Here is a 26,859-nt window from a genome sequence, read left to right as displayed (position 1 = left end):
ATACAACTTTGATGTATGCAAGAATTATCGAAATCCATGCACAATTCTTAGAGATACAAATCTTCAAAGTTGAAGAATGTGGAAATAATGTCAAAAGAAGCCCCGTTTGACGGTACGTCAAATGAAAGCTCATAATCTATATTATTATCTAAATTAACAAAGCATAAACCTCAAAGCTCACATTGAAAATCACACTGGTCAGCATAGGCCATCAGAACCAGTTTCAACCACATACACTTTGGTTCCTGAATTGGTCAACTAGGAGTCCAATCCTATTCTTGGCACTTTTGACTCACTTCGGCAGTGGGGTTTTTCTAAAGCTACTATGCTCATATTTGGCCACAATATGCGTCGTATTGAAGTGCTTCTTATTGCAAAGTTTCAGACAATTCGGCCGAGAAAACCCCCCATGCCAAACTGAATCATCGAAGTGCCCAAGTAGCTCTGCATCCTACATTGATTTCTCCTGAGAGTGGCCAAATAAGATAAATCCTGGCCAAATTGGATGTATGAAAAACAAATTTATAAAGACCATTTTTTGCTTCTTTTTTGGGTCGATTTTGTAGCTCTAATGTATGAATGTGTTCTACTTAACAGGAAATGATTCATGCTTATTTGCTGTGTAAACGTGTATAATCTTCTATGGTTACAATTGGCGCAATGTTCAAAACCAGTGTTTCTACCCTAATCTTCCTTATTGCCTAACTAAAACTTACAAATTGTGCCTTAGGATCCATTTCGACCCAAAAATTCAAACAGCTGCTCGTAAAAATCAGTGTGTTGATAGGCTTCGGTTCTGTTGAACTTAAAAAAAAGGTACACATGTCTAGTTTCAGAAACCCTTCCGGAGAGCCAGATTTGGACACTGTGGTCACCGGGAACCTGCTACTTTTGAAAGAAAAGCCCCTTTAAAGTTCCTTATGGCAACCTGTAGTTTCGTAACCAATTAAGTAATCTGAACTTTCAATATATATGGTTAAATAGGTATTCCCATGGACTGTGAATAAAGATTCTGAAATCAAGTTCGTATTCATACCTGGTTCCAGAAACCTGGAACATCCGAAAAGTAAGTTTCGATTATAGCTTTATAGTGTAATTCACATCATTACTATTTGATTGATGGATATTTTGGCATAAAAAAATCTCTGTAATAAGGAACAAGTTATCGAAGCACGTCCCCTGAAAATTTCGGTCCAGTATTGTCCATGCGGAACCGGTTTCTGGAGTCCCGGAAGGTGGCCAATCGGGACAATTCGATTGAATTACTCGGATTTATGCCCCAAAACCAAATGAATGGCGTACAAATTTTAATGTGTTTTATTTTTGGATGCATTTTGCCAAAAGGACGAATGGATGGTTATTCTTATCCTTTTGCAGCACCGGAATGGTCACCGGGAAACCCATATTATGGGGCCACTAAGTTTCAGCATCAAAACTAGGCATGCGACGGCTCAATGTTCATGATTTCGAATACCTATGACTCTTCAAGTTCAATTATTGACGAATGACCATTATGGTTCTTTTGACCACCGAAATAACCCAGGAATGACCACCGGAGACAACCCATATTGTGGGACATTTCAGTTTTTGTACCAAAACTAGGCATTCGACTGCTCAATCTTCCTGGTTTTTAGAGCAAGACACCCATATCACACAATAACACTGCGGAACACGTTTTTGTCTCCAGCATCTAAATACATCTATTTACTTAATTAAGGGTTGCTGAATCCATTGCCGTTTACAGAAATATCGTACCACGTCTAGTTTATGAGATATTGGTTGTTGAAAATGCAAAAATTGACTATTTAAGCCAACTTGCATGCAAGTTTGCCAGCTTGTAAGGCAATTTATTTGCTTAATTTGCCACAGAATTCAAACTTTATGTGTATAACAATACTTATCATCAAAGTTTATCATATTTTTGAACCGAAAAAGTTTTTTTTATGGTTTAAAAAAGTATTGTATTTTTCCATATAAGAGAAATGAAGAATTTTGTATGGAGACTGCAAGCATGTTGAAAAAGATCGGTATAATCTTAATTTAATCATGAAATTTCAACCAAAATATATATTTAAAACGAAAGTTTAAGTCCTCTTTTGCATGTTTGGTGGATAAGATCACAAAAAAGTTTGATAAAATATACTTCAAATTTTAGGTAAACATCAATAAAACCAATGTTTTATACAACTTTGGCGACCTGTAGCTAAAAATTGTGACGTCCTGGGAAATTTCTGAGAACGGCATCAGATTCAACAATCTCAAATCTACTAGAGACACATAATTTGATCCTTGAGACACGCAAAAATGTAATTTTTTGTTGCGCTGTGTAATGATTCAATGACCACTCTGATTCTTTGTGGCCATTAAAATCATCCAGGAATGACCACCGGTGAAACTCGTATAGTGGGTCATGTTGGTTTGTCCATCAAAACAAGGCATGGGACGGCTCAATCTTCCTTTTTTTTTTTAAGCAAGAATCCCATCTTACACAATAAAGAATGAATGGCCAGTCTGGCATTAATGACGAATAAAATTATTTATTAGACCCTTTAACATAGAGAGTTTTATATTTACTTATTTTTTATACTGTTCCGGTGAATTTTATAAACATTTTGTTCACACGAGCACGTTGGAACCTTTGACAATCAAAACGGAGAAAGACTCATTCAAATCCGTTGACCCGTACTCAAGCAATCTCTTGACATACGAACACCATTCTATTTTTATTTATTGCTGTGTGCGTTTGAAATGCAAATATCAAATGCGGGAACACCAAATGCGGTAAGATTTTCAACAAGGAAGGCGAAGTCAAAATTTGATTTTCTTTGCTAGGTTGGCGGTGATATGCATCATGGTTGCTAAGTATCCTTTGGTTACTTTGTGTTACCGCATTTGAAGCTCAGTTAGACTGGATTTGCACGTCAAACGCAAACAGAAATATATAGCTATAGAGAATAGTGAACAAAATGGGTCAATTGGGTCCTGAAATGTTTAATTAATTCTTGTTTTTATTTAGATATACGGAAGAGCATGTTCTTGTCTACTTGACTACTCTAGCAATTTTTCAAACTCTAATAACAGCTATAACATGTTTAAACTTTAAATTTAAAAATAGTTTCAAATATGAACCTTGACACTTTTGATCATACACTGAGAAAAATCTACACGCCAAGGTCGTGTGTTTTACTTATAGATTTGCGCAATGAGGAAAACCACATGGCTTGAGTGTGGTAGCCATATGGATTTCGTCATTGACTTCACGGTATAATAACATGTGTATCAACATTAGATTGTCGTGAGAAACATACATGAATGTCTAAATATTAAATCATGGAAACCAACTGATTTGCTTATTGTATTCGAAATGTAGTGGCTTTAGATAGTCATGTGTGATAGAACATGAATGTCATGAGACTGAAAAAAGAAATTTGCTCCCCAAGATATGGATGCGAGGCTCCTCTGCTTGTCGCAAGCTCACTTGAATGTTTTTTTTTTCAAACAAGTGATTCAGCAACAAGCGGGGAGCCGCAAGTCCATAATTTGGGAAGCCCGGGATTAGCATATAAGATTCTATACCTTTACCCGGAATACCATTACCCGGAATGCAATTTACCGGAAGACCAATTCCGGAATGAACCATTTACCGGAATGCACCATTACCCGGAAAGCCAAATCTTCCATTTTCGATGACCTTTATCAGTTCATTTGAATATAATTTTTATTCTCTTTCATTAATGCTCAGCAAAAATTAAACACTTTTTCAAAAGATATCTCCAAACAGCTATGCACAAATATGTTGTTCGTCTCGCTGGCATTACGACTCAACTGGGACAAAGCATGCTTCTCAGTTCTAGGAGTATTTCCACAGTTAATTGCTGAGAGCCTATGTAAACTGACCATTTCTGCATCCCTTTATAGTTTGACAAGTATGTAAGTACTCTAGCTCTAAAACGTCAACAAATTTGCTAGCCAGAAACAATTTTGAACCGCCAACCTCTGATTGATCTTTCTGAATAGCTTCACTTTGCAGCAACGTAGGCCTTAAGCTATGTACGAATATTATGATACCAAAATTTGATTGACCACGTAATTTATTTGCGATTTAATTAGTGAAGAATCGCCTGATATAGATAGGAAATGCTTGTCTTCTAATTTAGGCTATAAAACTAAACATCACAGGCAAGGATAGAAAGAATGAATAGATTTATTTTTGTTATACATATTTGATACCAAATATTAACGAGGTCAATACAACTCGAAAAAATCGCCTTACAAATAAGGTAGGGTGCATTTGAATAAATGGAACATCTCAGCATAAAAAAATGCTGAATGTTATGAACTTATTCGATTAAGTTAAAACAGTTTAGAATCCAATTTTAATACTGAATCAAAACTAAAAAGCATTAATGTTGCGAGGGAAACGACATACAACAGTGCAATTCTCATTATAGCTTTGTGGTTTGAGAAAAGCTAAAAAAATCAAGTTGAAACTAACGGGTCCAGGGTGTCTACTACCTGGAAAAACCTGGAAAACCTGGAATTTTCAGGGCATTTTATTCAACCTGGAAAAAACCTGGAATTCTCAGGGAATTTCGATCACTATCAGGGAAATTATTTTGAGGCAGAGATTCATGATGTTCACGACAACGGATTTTTGGGTCATAACCCAGAGCTACCATTATTACTATAATTATAGAAACCTCTCTTCATTCCAAAAAAAATTCGGCTGCGCCGCTCTCAAAACACTATATAAGCTTTTATGATCCTCAGTGAGGATCCTTTCGAGTATGAATTTGTATCAGCTTACCAACACATGATTGATACCGAAAAGCTAAACATTACATATAATTTGCAATTGGATTAGATTAAAATTATATGTAATGTTTAGCTTTTCGGTAGTTGTTAAACTTCCACTCGGCTGGTTAGCCGTAAAACCACGATTCATAATTAAAAACAAGTACATGATTGATGTTTTCAATGTCTCTATATTTACTCAGTAAAGAACTAACAAACATATCTAGGTCCGGTAGCAGGTTTCTTTTTAGATACCATTTTTATGCAAGTCTCTAAAAAGTCTCTATTTTTGAAAAGGTGAAGTCTCTATTTAAACCAAAATAGTCTCTTAAGTCTATTTTTTACCTTATCTTGCTTGCAGGTAATTGAGATGCAAAATTTATTTTCTTATTTTTCGAGAACAGCTTCAGGAATTATGCTTGTGGTTTCTCCAGAGATGTTATCAGAAATTCTGCAAGAAATTCCTCTACTCTTGCTTCAAGAAATCCTTGACCATTTCAACGTTATTACCTCTAGTAATTTTCGCAGGGAGTGCTTTGAACAAAGACTATCCAAGACTTCCTCCAGATATTTGTTCACTAACTTATCAACCGAATTCTACAGTTGTTAATCTAAGAGATATCCAAAGTTTCCCACAGAATTTCTTACAAGAGCCGACAAGAATTTCAACGCCATTTTATCTACTGTTATTCCAAAGAATAGCTCCAAAAGTTCCTCGAGAGTTTATTCGAGTGAATCTATTAAGAACATTTCAAATAATTCCTGAAATTCGACCGGTGTTTTATTATTGAGTTTCTTTAGATTTTTTTTATAGGAATTTGTCCAACATATCGTCCAAGGATAACTGGAGCTCATCCAAACATTTTTCAATGAATTTCTCAAAAAATCCCCAGTGAATATTGAAAAGTTCGTTTAATGTTCCACACCAGTTAATACTACAGCTTTTTTATGAATTCCTCCGATTGTAGGAATAATTATTCCTACACATTTTTATAGGAATGTTTTTCCAGGATTTCCTTCACAATATTCTGCGAGATCTTATGATTTTTTTCTTTTTTTCTCAATTATCTTAGCAGTAATCTTGGAAATCTTCTAGAAGTTCTTCAGGAGTGAGTCTTCCTGAAAATCCTCTTTCATCAAGGGTGACCTAAGAAATTACATAAGTAACTGGTAGATGGTAGCCTAAAATTTGCTTTAGGAATACGTCACGAATTTTTCTTAGCAATTTCTCAGCTTTCTGGAAAATTTCATTCAAATTTCCTTAATGAAAACTCCTGGAAGAATGCTTAAACAAAAGTTTTGAAGTCATTTTTGGGAAATCTCTTAGAACTAATGGAGGAATTCCTGAAAGTATCCTCAGAAAAAAATATAGTCAAGATCATAAAAAAAATCCTTGGGACATCTGGAGAAGTTTCTGGTTGAATATTACAACATGTTTTAAACGGGAGTCTTGGAGGATGTTCTACAAAAACTGAGTGGAGAATCACCAGATAAAATCCTAGAGGACTATTCTATTCTATTCTATTCTAAATGCTTGCACAGCCAACATTGAAAAGCATCCCGAAAATACCTAGGTATTTCCTTTTAGAATTAATATTTGCAGAATATTTACGGTATGACACACATATTAAAGTGGCCATTTTGGGGTTGAAGATAATCTAAAAAAAAAATTACGACGATCAGGTTATCCACGAATGAATAATATGATAGACGAAATATTTTCAATTTTAGGAAGGAAGAAACGGGGACAACCGTACCAACCGTTTCGATTCATGGATATTGGTAATCGTTGGGTGTGGCGTAGCCAAAAAAGTTAATGCACACTCCATCGTTGCAAGCTTTAGTTCTCCTGTGATGGGACACAGGCATTTCTTCCTCATGTCTTGGCTCTAGAGCCTTGGCTTAAGCGCCTTTGCTCGCTCTCTGAAAAGAGATAAAAACTCATTCCGTCCTTTGCCGTCGTCATACAACAAATTGATAAACATCTTGATCTACTGATTTGCAAGAAACTTACCAAACTCTACATGGTGGAATTCCACTTGATTCTCTTTTTACCCTGCTTTCATAGGCCTTGCTTGATGTTTTGAAAGCGGAAAACTTGTTTGCACGTGCAAAAAAAGAATTGGTTGTGAATTGAAATATTTTTAAATATAATGCATTATAAAGCAGGAACAATCTCACCAAAATTAGAGGTATAATCTTCATTTGGTCGGCGTTAAGTCAGAGCGGACCATGTACAAAACTTGGGAAAATTGGATTATGCTTCCAGTAGATGCGAAATTACATTACCTCCATGTCACTATGATCAGATTTGATGAATGCTGTAAGCTGCGAGATATATGTGATAAATTTACATTGGATGATCAATAAAAATCGATAAAAGTATGCAGTCAGAGTGTACCAAGTGCTTATTACCATAACAGCGAAAATGATCAACGCGCAGAGGAATGCGATGAGATTAAAAACATTTCAAGAGATTTGTTAGATTTTTCAACATCCAATGATTCTTCTGTTAATCCATCAATAGGAATTCATAAATTTTATTTAATTCAATGCATTCGATTTTGGTTTTTGACCATTTATCATATTTGGATGGGTGGTGAGCAATTGCAACAATTTCTGTGCAGACAGAGCGGACCAAGTTTTGAAAAGCAATAAATTGATTTATTACATTTTTGAGTCAATTTCAGAGTCCGATAGAAGTTTATTGTAGTTCTATGGTGTATGTATGGAATGTCCTAGAACCCGCTTATTGGACCAGTATATTTGGGTCGGTACTCAAGATTTTCACTTGGTCCACTCTGACTGAACGCATATTTGAATATTTCTGGTCTTCAATGCCCTGACCCTGCAAAACTTTAATTTTCAAGCTATCGTAATGCCACCGATTTCGGGATTGACGATATGGATTATTGAAGAATTGAAGTATCTTAATGTCGAAGGGTCTTGATAATCTGTTTATCTAAGAGATATGCACCCAAATTGGCCATGCAACTATTAAATGATTGTTATTTTACAAGGAATTGTTCAGTCAGAGTGAACCAACTCAATGAACGGTGGTCTTTGGTTCAGTCAGAGTGAACTCAATGAACGGTGAATTGCTTGAAGGTAACAAAAAGATGTGTAGAAATATTTAACCAAAATTTTAACGAGGTAAAAAATTACAAAGCGTTAGACTTCAAGCCCATTTTTCTCAAAAAATTAAAAATGTCACTTGGTCCACTCTGACTTAACGCCGACCATTTCTTCAATAAAAATACTCTTAGTTGTTCTTGAAACTGCAAACATTCGCTTTTTCTGCTTTCAATGTACAACACTTGTACGACGCGAGGATTTGCAGTTTTTCTGGTTTCGCCGTACAAAAGCTAGAACACCACGTCACTACGTTTAATCACAGACAAACAGACGTCACACTCTCATCATTGTCCATCGACCACCTCTTTAACGTTCGATTCAAAAATATGGTAGGTGGCCAATCCGCCACCTGCAGCGCTCGCATCGTTTTTGTTCGCGTTTGACGTTTACACACTACCGCCATCTGTTGGCCTGTCGGCCAAACACACCAATTCTAGAATTGGTCGTACATGCTCTCGTGACTATGATATTGATCAAGATGTGTTCTAAGTGTTACGTCTGTTTGTCTGTGGTTTAATCTTATATACGATAAAATTCACTTATTATTAGAAAAAAGAATCTCAGCTTTACTCGAATCAGCCTTTTTGAATTTCACATCAGCCAATTTATAATTCTACCGTACCAGCCGAATTGAAATCCCAGATAAAATCGATAAAATCCTAGAGGACTAAGAGCTTTTTCGAAAAATATCTGAAATAATATATGAAGGAATTTTTGATGGAAGCCCTGAGGTATTTTTTGTGATATTTTTTGGAAAAAATCTTGGTTTTATTTTGAGATATCCAAAACAAAATTTTTAAAGGAATTCCTTAGGAAAATTTTTGGAAAGTGAAAATCTCAAATAAATATATTAGTTCATCTCTCTCGTAATGTCGTCGTAATAGATGTCCAGTACTGACATATGGGGATTTTTTTTTATTACCGTACGGGTTTGGGCCGAAGGGTTTCAGATTTTCATAAAACTTTTTCCACAGGCAGGGCTCATGGATATATGAATAAAAAAAAAAAATGAGAAAAATTCAGGGTCGCCTATTTTTCCGGAAAACTCAGGTGGAAATTTTTTGTTTTCCCTTGACACTACTTACTTTGAAAAATCATAACTCAAGAACGAAGCATCGTAGAAACAAAGTTTTTATATGAAAATTTAAGAAAATTTTCTCAAAAATCCAAAAAAAATATGAACTGGAAAAAGTTTTCCACAAAATATTCCACCGTTGGGAAAACTCGTAAAGAAAAGCCGGAAAAACTATGCCCGAACTCGTGGAAAATTTTCAAAAAAATATTTTCGAGCAGGTAGTTTTATAAGCTTTAATCACTGAAATTTTTGGAATGCACTTTTTTTTTCGTTTTTGAGTTATGGCCAATTTTGTGAAAAATGTCCAGATGTGCCATATAAGACTTTTCTTTGAAAAATCATAACTCAAGAACGAAACATTGTAGTAACAAAGTTTTTATATGAAAATTTAAGCAAATTTTCTCAAAAATCAAAAAAAAAATATGAATTGGAAAAAGTTTTCCACAAAATGTTCCACCGTAAGGGAAATTCATGAAGAAAAGCTGGAAAATCTTTGCCCGAACTCGCGGAAAATTTTTATTAAAATATTTTTAAGAAAGAAACTTTATAAACTTCAATTCTGGTAACTTTTAGGATGTACTTTTCTTAAGTTCCTGATCTATGGTCAATTTTGTAAAAAATGCAAAGATTTGCCATACATGCCTTTTCGTTTAAAAATCATGACTCAAGACTCATCATGACTTGTCGAACCGGATTCAAATTATTTCAAAAATATGAAATTTTTGAAATGGAATCAGTTTCCCAGGACATTTTTCACTGTTTATGAAAACAAATAATGAAAACCCGATTAGCTATTCCAGCTTTCAAACAAAGATCCAATCCTACAATATTTTTCAATACGCTCATTTTTCGTTCCTAAAACATGATCAAATATTGCTAGGATGAGCTGTTTGAACCATATATTTACAAATTTATAAGTTCATAAACAAAATTTCTTAAGAACGAAACTACATAGAAACAAAGTTTTCTTCAATCAGAATGTAGGCAATTTTTTCCTGTTAGGTAACTACAAAATTGACAGTTAAATAAATGGGTAGACAATATGACAAATAGGTATTTACCAATTCAAGTTTAAAGCGTTGAAATGGCTTGAGAATCATAAGTTTACCAAAAACTAACAAAGAGCAGTGAGAAAGTGCAAGTGTTGTCCATCAGCTGTATATTCCTCGTTATTATTTTTTGTAAAGTGAAAAAAGTTTTCCCGAAGCTGATGAAATGGACAAAGTTTAATATTACGAATACAATTCTTTATGCTGTAACCCCTTCCGACTGGACGGCCACAAATCAGTAAGGACAAATCTACGATCGATCAGCCAAGGCCTCATCAGTAAGCTTCATTCGAATGGAGTTCGGTGGATTACGGAAAAGATGAAAATTTGCGTGAAGTGCTCCATTACCGGTGACCAGAAGGCTCTCGTAACGGATCTTCCAGAAGCAATGGCGTTTGAGGAACAAGTTTCACCACTATCTTCGTTGGCGTCGCCAAAGGAAACTCCTTCCTCGGGTGAGTCAGTTGGTTCTATAAATAATGTACAAAAAATACAAGAGCTTGCTAAATTCTTGGAAATTTCTTTTCAAGTAAAATCTTCACGTTTGGATGCTTCTAGTAGTAACTATCGCAATTCTTCTATGGACGAAATGTTCAATCAAATTTTGAGTAAAATAAAGACTTGGTTTCCGCCTAATATTATCGATGTTACAGAGGATTTTAATTCCGTTTTATTAAATTTGAACTCAGCTGTTACAAAAGCCGAACCTGACAAGCAAATTGAACTTCTAAAATTACTTCCTAGTAATTGGTCATATGCCAAAGTTAAAGCTCATTTTGACGTGTCTCAACACGTTATAACTGAATCAAAAAAATACAATTTAGGGATTCAACCACTTTCAAAAGTAGGACGACCCTCGCATGGATCAGATGTCCAAGACATAGTTTCAAATTTTAACCTAAGGGATGATATCAGTCGGCCATTTCCTGGCTTGAAAGATACCATATCTATTAAGTTACCCAATGGAGTGCGCCAAAATGTTCAAAAACGCCTTTTGCTTGACCCTTTGGATAGTTTATATAAACAATATTTGGAAACCTGTAAGAGTGAACAGGAATCTGTCTCTGGAAACTTAAACCAAAACAATGTGTTTATACAAAGGATTCATCGGCCATGAATGTTTGTGTTTGCATGATACATGAGAATATGAAATTCATGGTTGATGCATTGAAAAAAAACTAATTGCTTTGAAGTTCATAATACAGAAAAAAAACTTAACACCTTTTTGACTAGTCAAATGATATGTCCAAATAGTACAGGTGATTGTTACTTGAGGTCCTGTGAGGATTGTAAATTAAAGAAATTAGATTTTGTTGCCAATCGCTTAGATGAAAACAACGTTGAAGAAGTTAAGTATTGTTTTTGGATTATTTCTCTTCGTTGTGAAATTATCAACAAAAAGGAAAATGTAAATGATTTTATAGAAAACTTGAAAAATCTCACAGAGAAGTTTCTTGTGCATCAATTCAAAGTAGATAAACAAAATAATTTTATTAGAGCTAAAAAGGAATCACTAGTTGAAAACAAAGAAATAATGTGCCAGATGAATTTCGCGGAAAATTATTCGTGCGTGATACAAGATTCCATTCAAAGCCATTACTTTGTTCGACCTCAAGTAACAATACATCCATTTGCAATTTATTACAAAGACAAATCTTCGATCAAAGTCTTAAATTTTGTTGTAATTGCTGACATAAAAAAGCATAACACGACATCAGTTTATGCTTTTCAAACAAAACTAATTTCAAGATTGAAAAATAAATTTCCTGAGCTTGAAAAAATCATTTATCTTTCTGATGGTTGCGGAGAGCAGTACAAAAATAAATCAAATTTCAAAAATGTATGCAACCATGAAAATGATTTTAAAATTAGAGCAGAATGGCACTTTTTCCCAACCTCACATTGAAAAGGTCCATGTGATGGTATCGGTGGCAATATTAAGCGAATGGCTAGAGATGCTAGTATTAGAAAGTCAGCGGAAATTAATAACGCCAAACATTTTTTTGACTGGGCTGTGTCGCAAAAGGTGAAAGACCAATTTAAAAAAGATTGGAAATTCATCTATGCAACTGAAAATGACTATTCAGAGGCTGAAAAATTACTTCAGGAGAGATTTTCTAACCTTGTTCCAATTCCTGGAACAAAAAAATATCATTCATTTATTCCAAAAGACGAACGAAGCATTTTTGCGAGTGAATTCTCAGATGCACATGAAAACCAAGAAAATACAGCATGCTTTGTTCTTAATACTACAAAGAAACGAAAATCTTCTGGTGGTAGCAACCAAAGGCAATCTTCCCGGTTGAAAAAATAGATAGTTTTAAGATAAAATGTTAGTTATGTACTGAATAATTGAATAAATAAAATTAAAGAAATATATAAAAAGAATCTTATTTGTTCCATAGAAAAGAAAGAATCCCTTGGAATGGAAAAGAAACAGTTTTTTCAGCTTTGCTTAACGGTGTAATGTATCATGAAAAATATAATCCAATCCGACTTATACTTCATTAAAACCAATCCCATATCGTTTCTTTCAGATCTTTTAGAAAATTTGCAATTGCTTTGATAAAAAAAAACCTTGTTTTTCTGATGCTTCGATTGAAATATGGGTTTTCAAAACAAAGGCTAATATGGTCATTTTTCACAAAATTGACCATAACTCAGGAACAAAAAAAAAGTACATCCTAAAAGTTACTAGAATTGAAGTTTATAAAGTTTCCTCCTCAAAAATATTTTAATAAAAATTTTCCGCGAGTTCGGGCATAGATTTTCCCGCTTTTCTTTATGAATTTCCCTAACGGTGGAAAATTTTGTGGAAAACTTTTTCCAGTTCATTTTTTTTTTTGGATTTCTGAGAAAATTTGCTTAAATTTTCATATAAAAACTTTGTTTCTACAATGTTTCGTTCTTGAGTTATGATTTTTCAAAGAAAAGTCTTATATGGCACATCTGGACATTTTTCACAAAATTGGCCATAACTCAAAAACGAAAAAAAAGTGCATTCCAAAAATTTCAGTGATTAAAGCTTATAAAACTACCTGCTCGAAAATATTTTTTTGAAAATTTTCCACGAGTTCGGGCATAGTTTTTCCGGCTTTTCTTTACGAGTTTTCCCAACGGTGGAAAATTTTGCGGAAAACTTTTTCCAGTTCATATTTTTTTTGGATTTTTGAGAAAATTTGCTTAAATTTTCATATAAAAACTTTGTTTCTACGATGCTACGTTCTTGAGTTATGATTTTTCAAAGTAAGTAGTGTCAAGGGAAAACAAAACATAGGCGACCCTGAATTTTTCTCAATTTTTTTTTATTCATATATCCATGAGCCCTGCCTGTGGAAAAAGTTTCATGAAAATCTGAGACCCTTCGGCCCAATTTGTACGATAATAAAAAAAAATCCCCATATACCAGATTTGCTGATATGTCGTCATAATGTCACGAGAAATAAAAAAAAAGTTTTAAAAATATTCTCAGAGAAATGCCCTTCAAAATAGGAGAAACTGTCTAAATACGGACACTTACAGATGTTTAACAGGAAAGGGTCGGGCACCACTCAATTCCTCGTATTTTTTAAAGGTAGCGATATCGGTTGAATTTTGTCTATTTTTTCTCCCAAACCAGCACACTGTGCAACGTACCAACGACCGACCGCCTTTCCATCCGATAAGCGCAATGTAATAAAATATGCGTACGTCGTTAAGAGCAAAAGAGATAACCCGGCAAGACATACAATAATTAATAATCCCTATTCTTTCATTTGGGCTGTATCCGTTACAAAAAACACTCCACTCACTTGCCACTTGAGTGATATGACCGGTGAAAAAACATTACTCTGCTCCGAACTGGAACTCTCCAATCGTATTCACACAAGGGGGGAAATCTGCGGCCAGAAAAATGACCCTCGAAAATTATACGTTTACGGGCAAGCAGCAGCCGATCGCTGGTTGAACTGAAGACCCGCTTTCGGATGTGTAATGCAACCTTTCCGCTTTTTTTTTCTCGGATTTCTAATCTGGCCAAAACGTCATCCAGATCGACGATCATATGCACGTGTAGTACTCTCCTCGTATGAATGGCTTTCGCTTTGAACTGTGTCGCACCCACGTCACTGACGAAATCGTTTACTTCCGAACTGCATTCAGTTTGCCCTGGCGGGAGGGTTACGAGGCCAGAAAGCCCTTCTCCCACACGGAAGAAGGAATAGTTTGGACCCTGGGTTAGAGGGTGGAGGTGGGCTGGGAGGCTCATTACGATGGTTAAAAATTGACTTTGCTCTAGATTTCCACCTTCGATAGTTTAACCGGTTCGAAGTGTTTTCCGAAAATTTTGGCTTGTTTAGTACTTTGGATTGAAACTAACATCTTACGGGCTAGGGCCGACCGGAACCAAACGTCTAATTGATTGATGCATGCAGCTTTTCATTGCATCCTACAATTCATGAGTGAAACAATTGGGTATGTTGAAGGTTCAATATTTTTCTATTGAAGAAACGGAGAAGTCGTCACACCTACTACGTCATAACAAAATCTTCTCAAATGATTATTGGAATGGACTGTCTTATTTTGGATATTCGGTGAGCTCGTTTTATTTATAAAAAATCTTCTTATTAGGTTTGATTAGTAACGTTGCTATGAACTATCTAGGATTCCTTAAGAGAAATCACTATGAATTTTGCCGAGTTATGGAGAGTTGACTGTATTTGGAATACAAAAGATGGGTAAATTGTTCTGCTTTGAATGCTTATGTGAATTGTGCCAGATTTGATTAGTGTACGTTAAGTACACGACTGTCTAAAAATGGATGCCTCGTAGGACTTGTTCGCCCAAGGAAGGCCATCGACGTCTAAGTTCAAGGAATTGCTCCCCGTCGCTGACACCATCATCCGTTTCTGAATTTATTCCTCACGCATTCCACTTTTCAATCCACAGACCTTGCAGGCTATACTAGACAACTGCAGATTAGCCAGCATTGCGGTGAAAGAACCATACATTCACCTCCGGGCCAACGCAAGAATGTCGATAGGATGAGATGAAGAATCCACCGAAAAGCCCCCCGAGGAAGGAATCTCCGGCCATTGCCGCATCACCAAACAGCCCCACAATTATCATCACCGCCGTCGTCGTCATCATTGGCAGCATCAGCCTCCTGATGATCATCGTGATCACTGCGGTCGTTCTTCTTCTTCGCGTACCCGATTGCGGTCCGGACGAGAACTTGCGAACACGGTGTGGATCATATCAAACACCATGAGGTTGGAGAAAAAATAACAACAAACCCACGAGATGAGCCGCAGACCGACACCGAGCAAGTGCAATGTTCTTTTCTAACCGTCCTTGAGCGCAGCCTTGCAATTTTATAAACAACGAACGATGAGCTAAGCTCTAGCCGCACAGGTTCGTTAGCCGGACGCCGATCGAAGCTAGAACGAGCAACTAAACGAGCTGCCGGATACCAATGAGTCCAATTCCCCGGTAGAATAGAAACGATGGCTACACGATGAAGGTGTCTAGAACAATACTATTTTAGCCGGCGTAAATTGACGACGAGTTTGCAGAATTTTCGGCGAATACTTGACAGCAAATATCCAGCGGCGTAGCGCAGCGAGCGTCTGTCGAATGAAAATGTCTCAGAAAGCATGACTTCTTCCATTGTTGGTAAATCGGTTATAAGCGACTAGAATTGGAATACCACTGGAATATCAGACTCTCTTCCCAATCATCCCACACAGGAAAATCTTGTTACGTTATTGCAAAACAAGAAACATCCAGCAGCCCAACGGATGATGATGATGTTTGAAAAAGCGAAAATCGTTGTTAGTTAGCAGATTCGCCAAGTCGAAAAAGCGCGAGAAGATAACTAGAGCTTAATTGCATCTAATTTAATGCGTATTTCGGTTTGTTTGTTTCCTAGCTGGTCCGACACTTGTTAGTGCGCCTAAACTTTGGATCCCCCCGAGATTGACCCAAAGAGGTCGAACCATTTAGTTTGGACGTCCGTTTTAAAACCAACCAGAGAGGCACAGAGAAGATAGCGTTTAGTAGTAGGCACTTGAAAATAGTCGCAATTAATTAACCACCTCGGAGCAGCAGCAGCAGCACTGGACCAGCGCAAAGTCCACACGCAGAGTGCGATGCGGAACGGTGTCGACGGGAAAACGGTTTCCCCCATTGTACGTGCAAAATCGACGACTCTGAATGGTTTCGGAACTCCGGCTGATGCTGACTGGATGCTGTTGCGGGGCCAAATTGAGGAATTTAGGCTGCGAACGAACGCGATTAAACTATGTATCAAAACATGCATTTCCTACCACCTCGTCGTCATCGTCGTCATCTCCGTCGCGTAATGAGGTCTCAGGTTTTTTTTTCTCGATTTTAGATGCTTCTTCCTTACGGTAATTAGTTCGCTAATTTTTGACTAAAACGGCTCAATTAGCCGGATTAGTGCTTAGTCAGACGAACTTAGCACCCTTAGTACTGCTAAGCGATCCGTCCTTGGAGGAAATTCGACTGACCTTTGATCGGCTTGATCATCCGGACCTGGTAGCTGGTTTGATGGCTTCCGCTATGAATTTTATTAAGAGTGAAGAGGGTTAAGCGTGGGCCACAATGATACGTCAACTTCAATTGACAGCTCAGTTTGAAGCAATGATTTTCAATCAAGCAACCCACAAGCAATTGAGGAACTCTGAAGAAAATCCGGGAGGATCTCCAAAAGAATTCCTAGAAGGGCTCCGAGAAATTTCTGAAGGAAATGTAAGGAGATTCTGGAGTAACTTTGAAAGAATTTCTGAAGAAAACATGGAGGAAATACGAAGGAATTCTTGGTGGAGCTCCATAGGAATTCCCAGCAAAAAATCTGGAAAAAAAATTCCTGAAGGAACTACGGAGGAATTTACAAAGGAACTCCTGGAGAAACTCCGAAGCTAATCCTGAAAGAACTCTGAACAAAAAAAAAAGGGAAAAATGCCCGGAGCAAATCTGGAGGAATTCCCGGAGGAACAATGAAAGAAAACCTCGGAGGAATCTTGTGAAAAAATTCCCGGAGGAATTTTTGAAGGAAGTCACCGGAGGAAGTCTCAGGGTGGCCACCGAACCGGGAAAAACGGGAAAAGCGGGATAAAGACGGGAATTTGAATCCACCGAGAAAAAGACGGGAAAAACCGGGAATTTGAGAAGATCACCGGGAAAATCGTTTTGAACGAGCATCTTCAAGCTGTAATCTACAAACCAACATCCAAAATAAGTTATAGAAAGTAGTTATGTTTAATGATATTGCTATGAAGCACCCGCAATTTTGAACAAATATCTTCAAACATTATTGATTTATTTTCTACTATGTTACACCATATTTCCTAAAAATGTTTCACTCTTTTTTTTAGCAATGTTTCGAGATATTTCTTTGAATTTTTGTTCTTGCACTGTCCGGGCTTATGTTTTTTGAACTTTCCTCTAACTTTTTTTACTCGACGTTTTGAATCAAAGTTTAATTACTTATTGCAGATTGGTTCTCTTCTGTAATTGCTGAATACCACAACTAATCTTGATAACAAGCCTTTGTTTATAAAAGCTTATAATATGTCACAAAGTTTTGAAAAAGAGCTCATTTACTCAGGGTGTCCATCCATCCGGGAAATCCGGGAAAAGCGGGAAAAACACGGGAATTTCATTTGGCCGGGAAAAATACGGGAAATAACCGGGAAATTGTAGAACACACCGGGAAAAATTTGTATTCCGAATATAAGTGAATCAATTGTTTTCAATTTTAAGCAGGTACTGTAGACAAAACTGAAAAATTTTGCCACAAGATACACAACTGACAACTCAAACTTCGCATTATGATTAACTTTTAGTGCGATGCTAGAGTGATAGTGAATGGTTTCTGGTGATCCTAATTAACGAAAATCTTTGGTTTCCTGAAGACATTTATGGCATTTTGTGTATCAATTTCTACCGATTTCTTTTGAGATGATTTAAACATTTCTGGCGTCAAGATATTGAGCCAATTCAAAGGAGATTTCGTTAAACATCATTGAGATCCTTGAAAAACTTGTAGAAGGACACATAGTGATTCCCGACAAGCTTCTAGACGAGATGCTTGATAGGTTTAAATAAAAATTCATGGCATAACTTGGAAGTCAAGTAGTGGATAGCTTATACAAACAAGATTTATAAGAGATTTTTTTTATTCTCAGTATAATTTAAGCGCTTAGTGGAAAGCTGACCTAAAAAAAAATTTTTCTGGAATGATTTTACTACTAAAAGTAAAAGTATGGGCCAATTTATTACTAGTTTCTGTTCGGTGGATTATTGGAGATGCTTATTCTTGGTTAAGGCTTGGTAAATTATTCTTGGGCAGATGGATAACTAGAAAGATGCTGTTATGGATTTATGTCAACTTGTCAATTTTTTAGTGTGCGTCATAGAGGAACAATCAAATCGACACTGTTCCTTCATAAGAGTTTAACTGACATGAGCGGATTCTTTTCATCGAACCTCTATTTCGCTATTAACTTCGCCAAAATAAATAAATTTGTAATATTTGTTGTTTATGAAGTTACTTATTCTTTTTCTTACAGCACGAAAACATGTTACGAAAAGTAAATTAGTTTTCTGCAATAATGCAAAGTGAGCAACGGTGAAGAAAAATCTATGTCGAAATGTTCTTTTTTTTATTCTCTATTTACTTAATTTATTGAGCTCTTATTCGCCAGCATGGGCATTACTAGAGCGAATTCAAATTTGACAGTTGTTCTTTCTGCTTTATCGATTAAATCTATTTGTGGATCTGATCCAATGTTACTTGTGATGTTGCTTTTCCAGGGAGAGTCCAGAGAGAAATCCATTATTCTTTGCCGTTGGTCGATCGTCATGTTATTCGTACATTAGAGCATGTTCGCTCAAAAGAGGGTCAGTTGTCAGTCCGCTTTCAGACGGCCATGGTGTTGGACGGGTGGAGCTCGTGTAGTTTTCAAGCAGACTGACGAAGAGTTTTTTTGTTGGGGGGCTGGGTATCAAACCCATGACGATCCGCTTATGAAGCGAACATGTAGCCAACTACGCCACGTTGCCCCCTTAAAATGTTCTTTTGACGAGAAATAGTTTCTGCTAAAAACATCTTTCCTTGGATCCAATGAGATTAAGATTTTTTTAGGGTTATGGGTCATGCCTAACGCATAATTTGTAAGCTGTGAAGTGAATGGATTGGCTATTACAATTTTCTATTTTGGTGTGCTATGATCAACCTTTAGATATTCTCCTTGACTTTTCGTAGTTAGTGCGACCGACTGAAAATAAATACTGGAAGCCCAATGTTTCGGATAACACAGCACAATTAAGCTTAATCAGCTGATCATAAGTTAATGAATAGCGTTCTATTCAGCTTACTTTTTAAATTACTCATCGAACTTGAGTTCACAACAAGTTGTTTTCTGCGCTTGTTAGAATGCTATAAAACTCAATAACAAACTTAAAAATATTACATAAACATAAAAAAAGCAGCTGTTGCATTTGTTCTTCCTATTATTGTAATTTATTATTACTGCTGGATTTTCTGAAAGGAATCACCTGTCACTCTTTTATTTTTAGTTAAATTTATGAAGAACAGTCTTGAACACGGATCCTCCTCTTTGTATCTTGAGTACATACAACTGATCCATCAATGCGTTGAGCAAATCCTTATGATTTCACTCAATATGCTGATTACGTCTATTTGTGCTTTTACACATTAGAGATAGAACATTATCGGTACTTCGAAATCTCCAAGAAGTGGAAATATAATGCAATATACATTTCTTCTTCTTCTTCTTGGCATTTACGTCCTCACTGGGACAGAGCCTGCTTCTCAGCGCAGTGTTCTTATGAGCACTTCCACAGTTATTAACTGAGAGCTTTCATTGCCAAAGTTGCCATTTTCGCATTCGTATATCGTGTGGCAGGTACGATTATACTCTATACCCAGGGAAGTCAAGGAAATTTCCTTTACGAAAAGATCCTGGACCGACCGGGATTCGAACCCAGACACCTTCAGCATGGCTTTGCTTTGTAGCCGCGGACTCTAACCACTCGGCTAAGGAAGGCAATATACATTTAAAAGTATCAATAAGTTTATAACGAACTTTTTGTAAACTTGAATCATATGAAATTCCTCAGTTTGTTTTGAATCGCGATTGATTTATCAAATTCATAAACTACAGGCTACAATACTTGTGCAATAAAAGTACTTAAAAAGTCATAACAAAATAAAATAAACGTAATAATGTAATAGACGCCAGTGACTAGGTTTGTGGACAAAGATTAAATGAGGATTACCAACAAAGCTGAAACCCCCAAGAAGCTGTAGGAACTTTGCTTGTTGCCGATGAAAATGCCGTTGTTTGATGCAATCGTTTCTTCTGCTCTGTTTACTTTTCCAAAGTCCAAAAGAATTTCCAAACCGGTACGGTTATTACTTAATCTTAAGTTACTGTACGAAGTTTGAAACCAGTTAAACTTTATCCTTTTCAAGTTGCTTCAAAGTTACCATTTGAACTTACTGTGTACTTCCATATCAAACTAAAGTTCATTATAGGTGTGCTTAGTGCTTTTATTGAACTTGATACTAAAGTTCAAATCGAGTTCATCATAAACGATTTAATCAGCAAAAAAGATCCAAAAACCTAATTCCGGACCAAGTTTGAACTTATGAGTTCACTAATAAAGTGTAATCTGAACTTTTGATGGCTTGGGAGCTTATTTCCGCCGTGCCAAATACTCTTTTCACCGGATTCTAAAATTTTAAGGGACTTTTTAATCAACGATTTGAATCTATTAAAAAGAAAACGTTCAAAGACCTAGTATAAAAATAGTTAAAGCAGCAGTTCTTAGTTCTGACATTCTTTTATGTTTGTTGAAAAGATCTTCAATGTTGTTTTTATTTGGACTTTACAATAAAATTTTGATAAATGTTTGTCCAATACTTCTGCGGAATTCAAACCAATATTATTTTGAACCCAAAGAATTTTAAAAATATCATTAAACAATTCATAAATAACTTAGATCAAATCCTCCGAATCAGCACTAATGGAATGAAAACAAAACGAAAAAGTGACAAATAATTTCCACCTAATTCTGAACTACTAAACATGCTAGAGCAAACAGCTGCAGAATTTAGTTAGATTTCAATACCTATTAAATCCCTTACTCTATTTAATCTACATATACATGTAACTGCAATGGTATTGCTATTTTTTACAATATTTGACAATCTTTATGTAAGAAAATGAAATGATCTAATATTATCAAAAAGTATAAAAATCTTTACCGATGAAAAAATCTTTTGAAAGTGAAAACGAATATTTTGAAAGTCAAATCAAATATCACCACTTACTAACAAAGGTCGGAAAAATAGCAAGTCGAAGGATTTTGATGTAGTTTGGTTTAAAATTTTCAGGCATCCGGGAAAAATCCGGGAATTGGAAAACTGATTTTGAATGGACACCCTGATTTACGATTTAATAACGATTAATTTGTTACAGCTCATATAAAATGTGTAGAATATCCATACAAAAAGCATTATGAGAGGGTGAGTGGATGTCAAAAATTATAATTTTCGGTGTTTTTCAAATTGTGAGTGAGCCCTAAGTAAGTGTTTCTACCAGAGGCGCGACCACGTTTGAAACCATGGGTAGGACAGACTTTGGCAAATATTTTGTTCACAGTGAAGCTAAAACCAATTTTAACACTGGACTTAAAATTGAAAGACTCAAACGAAAAAGGGTGTAAGTAACATTTTGCTCGGATTTGAGTTGAGTTGATGAAAATTTTAAGCATTCTAGAGATATTCTCAGGTGATTTTTTCGCTCAACAGAAAAAATCACACAATTCATAGAAGATTGACTTGTTTTTTTTTTTGACTCCCATACAACTTGATTAAATTGAAAAATGCTGAAAAAAAAACTTCAAAATAGATTTTCTTCAAACTAGGTTTTTGTCACTAACAGCTCTTTGCTTCTAACCCCCTGACTTTCATGCCAGTCGTTACCACAAGACTAAGACAGCTAAATGACTTTACGGGGCTGGTAGTGACTATATTGAAAACTATTTCCGTTAAAACAGCCCAAAAGGAACCAAGAAAACAAAACGAAACCTGAAAGCAGTCAGGAGATGATAGTTTGATTGTTCATTGCATCAGAGCAGACATTCCTCTAAGGTCTAAGACTTCTATTTCAGAATTCATTGTGACATTACGACAAGTATTACTGTATGTGTTTTTTCATGATTTTACCTAGGAATTTCATCAGTAACTGATTCAGGTATTTGCCCAAATGTTCAGATATTGCTCCGGATATTTTAAAAAAAGTTTTTTAAGTGATAATTTTACAAGATTTCCACGAATTTTCCTAGGGAATTTCTCCTAGAATTTTGTTTGAGACAACTCAAAAAATTAACCAGGATTTTACCAAGGTGAACCACAGACATTAAATGGAATTTCTCCAAAAAATATTTCAAAAATCATCGGAATTGCTTCATTTTTTTAGGAATGTTTCTAGAAAGTTCAAACATTTTATCCAGTGATTCATCCATCGATTTCCTTGGGACATCCTCCAAGATTCCCAGTCTTCTAATATTCAATCAATAACTTCTCCAGAAATTTCTAGGGATTTCCTTTAAAATTGTTTTTCATGTTTATACAAGATTACAAGTAGAGAATTTTTTAAAGATACCTTCTGCAATTCCTCCAAAGATTCCATCTAAGATTTCGACAGAAATTCATCTAGAAATTCTTTGATATTTTCTCAAATCATGAATTTTTTATGAATTCTTTTTGGAACGTTTCCAGGGAAATGCCAAGGATTTTTTTTTTTGAAAAATAAATCCGTGTGGTATTTTCAAAGAAAGTTCTAGAATAACCTCTGATAAAACTTGGATAAGTTTTAAAGTCACCCAAATGAACAAGGATCTCTGAAATAACTCCTGAAGTGTAGAGGAATTTCTAGAAGATTTTTTTGATAATTTGCTAAGATAAACGAAAAAGAATGAATCGAATCTCGGTTTAATTCCGCAGCATTTCCTTGAGAAATTTCTCGAAAAACATTGGACAGAATTTTGTGGGACCTACTGAAATTTGTGGATTTATTGGAAAAAAACTGGTGTAAAAATATAAATAAACTTTTGAAGATTGCATGGGAATTTTTTAAAAATTTTTAAAGTAATTTTCGGTAAAACTGCAGGCGTAATACTTGGATGAAATGCTGGAAAATTCTTAGAAAGAAATAAATAAATTTTCGAAGAACACCTCAAGGAATCCACATGAACAGGCGGAGGAATTCTTGCAGGGTTTCTTGAAAGAAATACCTTAAGCTATTTTTTCAAACACTGGAATAAACCTTTGTGGATTTCCTCGAAAGAAATTTTGATAAAATCTTTGGAAGATATCCAAGAATAATAACTGGAGAATTCGGTTCAAGGATCAGTAAAAAAAAATATCAGGAGGAAATTCTAGAATAGTTTTGAAAAAAAAAAATGGGGAATTTACTAAATGTAGCAAGCTTTGGAGCTCTCAAAAATTTCCTGGAATCAATTCAGGAGAAATGCCGCTAAGCATCCTTTGAAAAAAATGGGAGAAGTGGTAAAGAAATTTCCCTCTGTAGGAGATCCTGAAAGTATTCTCAATAAAATGACTATGTTGATTCCTGACGTTTTTCCTCGCGGAATCTGAGACGAAATTCTTGAAGGGCCTGTTGAATCCACTTAAATCTCAGAATTTGTCTTTGGAGCTTGTACAATTTTGCAACAGAATAAGGCAAAAAGAGACTTAAGAAACCATTTTGGTTGATATAGATACTTTAGAGACCTTCCATTAAAATATAGACTTGCATTAAAATGGATACAAGTCTCTTAAAAGAAACATATTTATAGGATCATTCATTGTTGTCAGTCTTTGGATTAGTTTTTGTTACCATTCATATTAAGTAAATATGAATATCCTTCATCATTATATCCTATTAAAATCAATTTTATTGAACAAATTTGACAAATGTAGACTAAACTGACCAAATGTTTTATCAAACAGAAACTCCATAAAATATAAAATATTTTGCTGGAATTTCTTCAACAATTTTGAAATAAAAATCTTTCAATAATCGTCGTAATATGCTCTAAGCCTTTTTATGGATGATGCCACAAAATATCAGTAGGAAGTTGATCAAATCAGTTTTTAGGAATTAGCTAATAACTACTTCTAGCAATTTCTACGGCAATTCTGAACCAACCAAGAACTTCTAGAGACTGTACTTTGGGAGTTCTATAGAAATTGTTCTGAAAATCATCTGAAAAATCAAGAAAAAATCAATCATTCTGAAAAATTAAGATGCCATAGAGGATTGCTCCATTTGTTATTCTAACGATTAAAGAATTTTCTTGTAGTAATTCTTACAGTTAGTTTTCCAGGATTTTCACTAAAGATACTCTCAATCGTTCTTCTCACAAGCCAGAACTTTTGGGGATCATGCATAAACTATGTCACGTTTTACTAGCCATGAGACTACCATGAAAACCCTTACCGTGTCTTCCATGCTCCATAAGAATAAGAACGACGTTGATCGAGTTTGTATGTATTTTGAAGAGATGATAAATATTTTAATTTATTTTTCATACATTCTGTTGATCTTGTTTTTTTTTTCGTTGAATCGTGGGTAGGACACTCCTTTTACTGTCCTACCCAGGTGTTTTTGTGCGTAGTACATGTCCTACCTGTCCTACCCACTTCCCGCGCCACTGGTTTCTACATATGTGGCCTTGTTTCATTCATATTTTGGACTTATTTGCTTTAAAGAACTCTTTATTTTTATTGGGAAATTCAAAGGATTAAGGGGAACTAGGCCGTCATTGAAATTTGTACGCGTCGTTGATGATTGTAGCTTTTCATCTCACGATTTAGAATCAAACTGATTTTCGTTGGTTTTGCACTGACACACCTGAAAAAGTATCAGCATACTTTCTGCATGTTAGCGCGTACAGTGATACTTTTTCAAGTAAATATAAATTATCGAGGCTGAGTATTATCACTTTGAAATGCAAGCTGAAAAGTCATCATTGTTGCCAAACCAAATGACGAGCTATTTAGCCTTAAGAATTAAAATTATTTCAATTACGGTAAAGAACTACACTCAGGAAAATGGATTATCGAAATACAAAAGCACCTTTTATAGAAATTTGCCATAAGAATCGGGTTGAAATTCATGAATTTGCCTTATGAAACCAAAGTTTGAAAACAAAAAATGTTTTAGCGGCAATCTGGAATCGAACCAAGAACATTGCGATCGATGGGCCCGTGCGTATACCACGCGCCTATCGACGCCTTGATGTGGAATGATGCTAGAACGATACCTAAAGCGCTCGCATTGCAATAATCATTCCACCTTTCATAAGGCAACCTGTATGAAATTCGATAGTCCAGTTCGCTGCGTATACTTGGGCATCTTGATGAATTACTTAGGCACCTGGGCTTTTGTCGGCCAAATCATCTGAAATTCAGCATTAAGATGCATTTAAGATGATTATAAACCAAAGCCCATGATAGATTGCTCCAGAGCTCCATTGTTTTTCGACGAACGCGGGACAAATCGATTCAGACGAATACCATAGTTTTCAGAATAAGATTATATGTAGATTAGATTAATCTAATAGTGAATTTATTGTTCCAATAGTGAAACTATTAATAAACAATCAAATTACAATGAAAAACAACTAAAAAAATTAAACCGATTCAAAAAAAAAATATTGCGGTGCTTTTCATAGAAACGATTTTTGATATAGAAAAAGACAATTAAAGCCTTTAGAAGGAATGGATTAAAAATCGGGAAAAATATGTAAAATATACCGGGAAAACCGGGAAAAAAGCGGGAATTTCAAAATCGAAATTTGGTGGCCACCCTGAAGTCTTTGTGAAGACCTTTGAAGGACTAGAGGAATTCCTAGGGGCCCAGATAGCCGTAGCGGTAAACGTGCAGCTATTCAGCATGACCATGCTGAGGGTCGTGGGTTCGAATCCCACTGGTCGAGGATCTTTTCGTAAAGGAAATTTCCTCGATTCCCAGGGCATAGAGTATCATCGTACCTGCCACATGATATACACATGCAAAAATGGTCAATCGGCAAAGAAAGCTCTCAGTTAATAACTGTGGAAGTGCTCATAAGAACACTAGTCTGAGAAGCAGGCTTTATCCTAGTTGGGACGTAACGCCAGAAAGAAGAAGAAGAAGAAGTCTCTAGGAGAAATCCCAAGAAGAATGCCTGGAGCAAATCCTCGGAAGAATTTCTGGAGGGAACTTCCGGAGCAATTCATGGAAGAATGCCTAGACGTAATTTCCGGAGGTGCTTCTGAAGGAAATCTCCGGAGCGATTCCTCGTAGGAATTGCTATTGGGAATCCCATGTGGAATTCCTGGAGTAGATCCCCAGAGGAATTCTTAGAAAAAATCCTTCAAAACCCCAGAGAAATTCCTGGAGGAAATCTCCGGATAAATTCTCTAAGAACATCCCCAAAGGGATTCCTGGAGAAATTCTGCAGAGGATTTTTTAAATGAATTTCCTCACGAAATCCCCAAAGGAAATCTTTGACGAAATATTCGGAGTAATTCTTGGAAATCCCTTGAAGAATCCCTGGATAAAATCTCTGGAGGAGTTCTTGGGGGAAATCCCCGTAAGAATTCTTGGAAAAAATCCCCGGAGGAATTTCTGGAGGAAATCTCTGAAGAATCCTTGAAGTGAATCCCCAGAGGAATTCCTGGAAGAAGTCCACGGAGGAATTCCTGGTGGAAATCTCTAGAGA

This window comes from Aedes aegypti, unplaced genomic scaffold, assembly GCF_002204515.2.
Source record: "Aedes aegypti strain LVP_AGWG unplaced genomic scaffold, AaegL5.0 Primary Assembly AGWG_AaegL5_hic_scaff_920_PBJ_arrow, whole genome shotgun sequence".
NCBI classification, from domain to species: Eukaryota; Metazoa; Arthropoda; class Insecta; order Diptera; family Culicidae; genus Aedes; species Aedes aegypti.
This window is presented reverse-complemented; position numbering follows the sequence as displayed.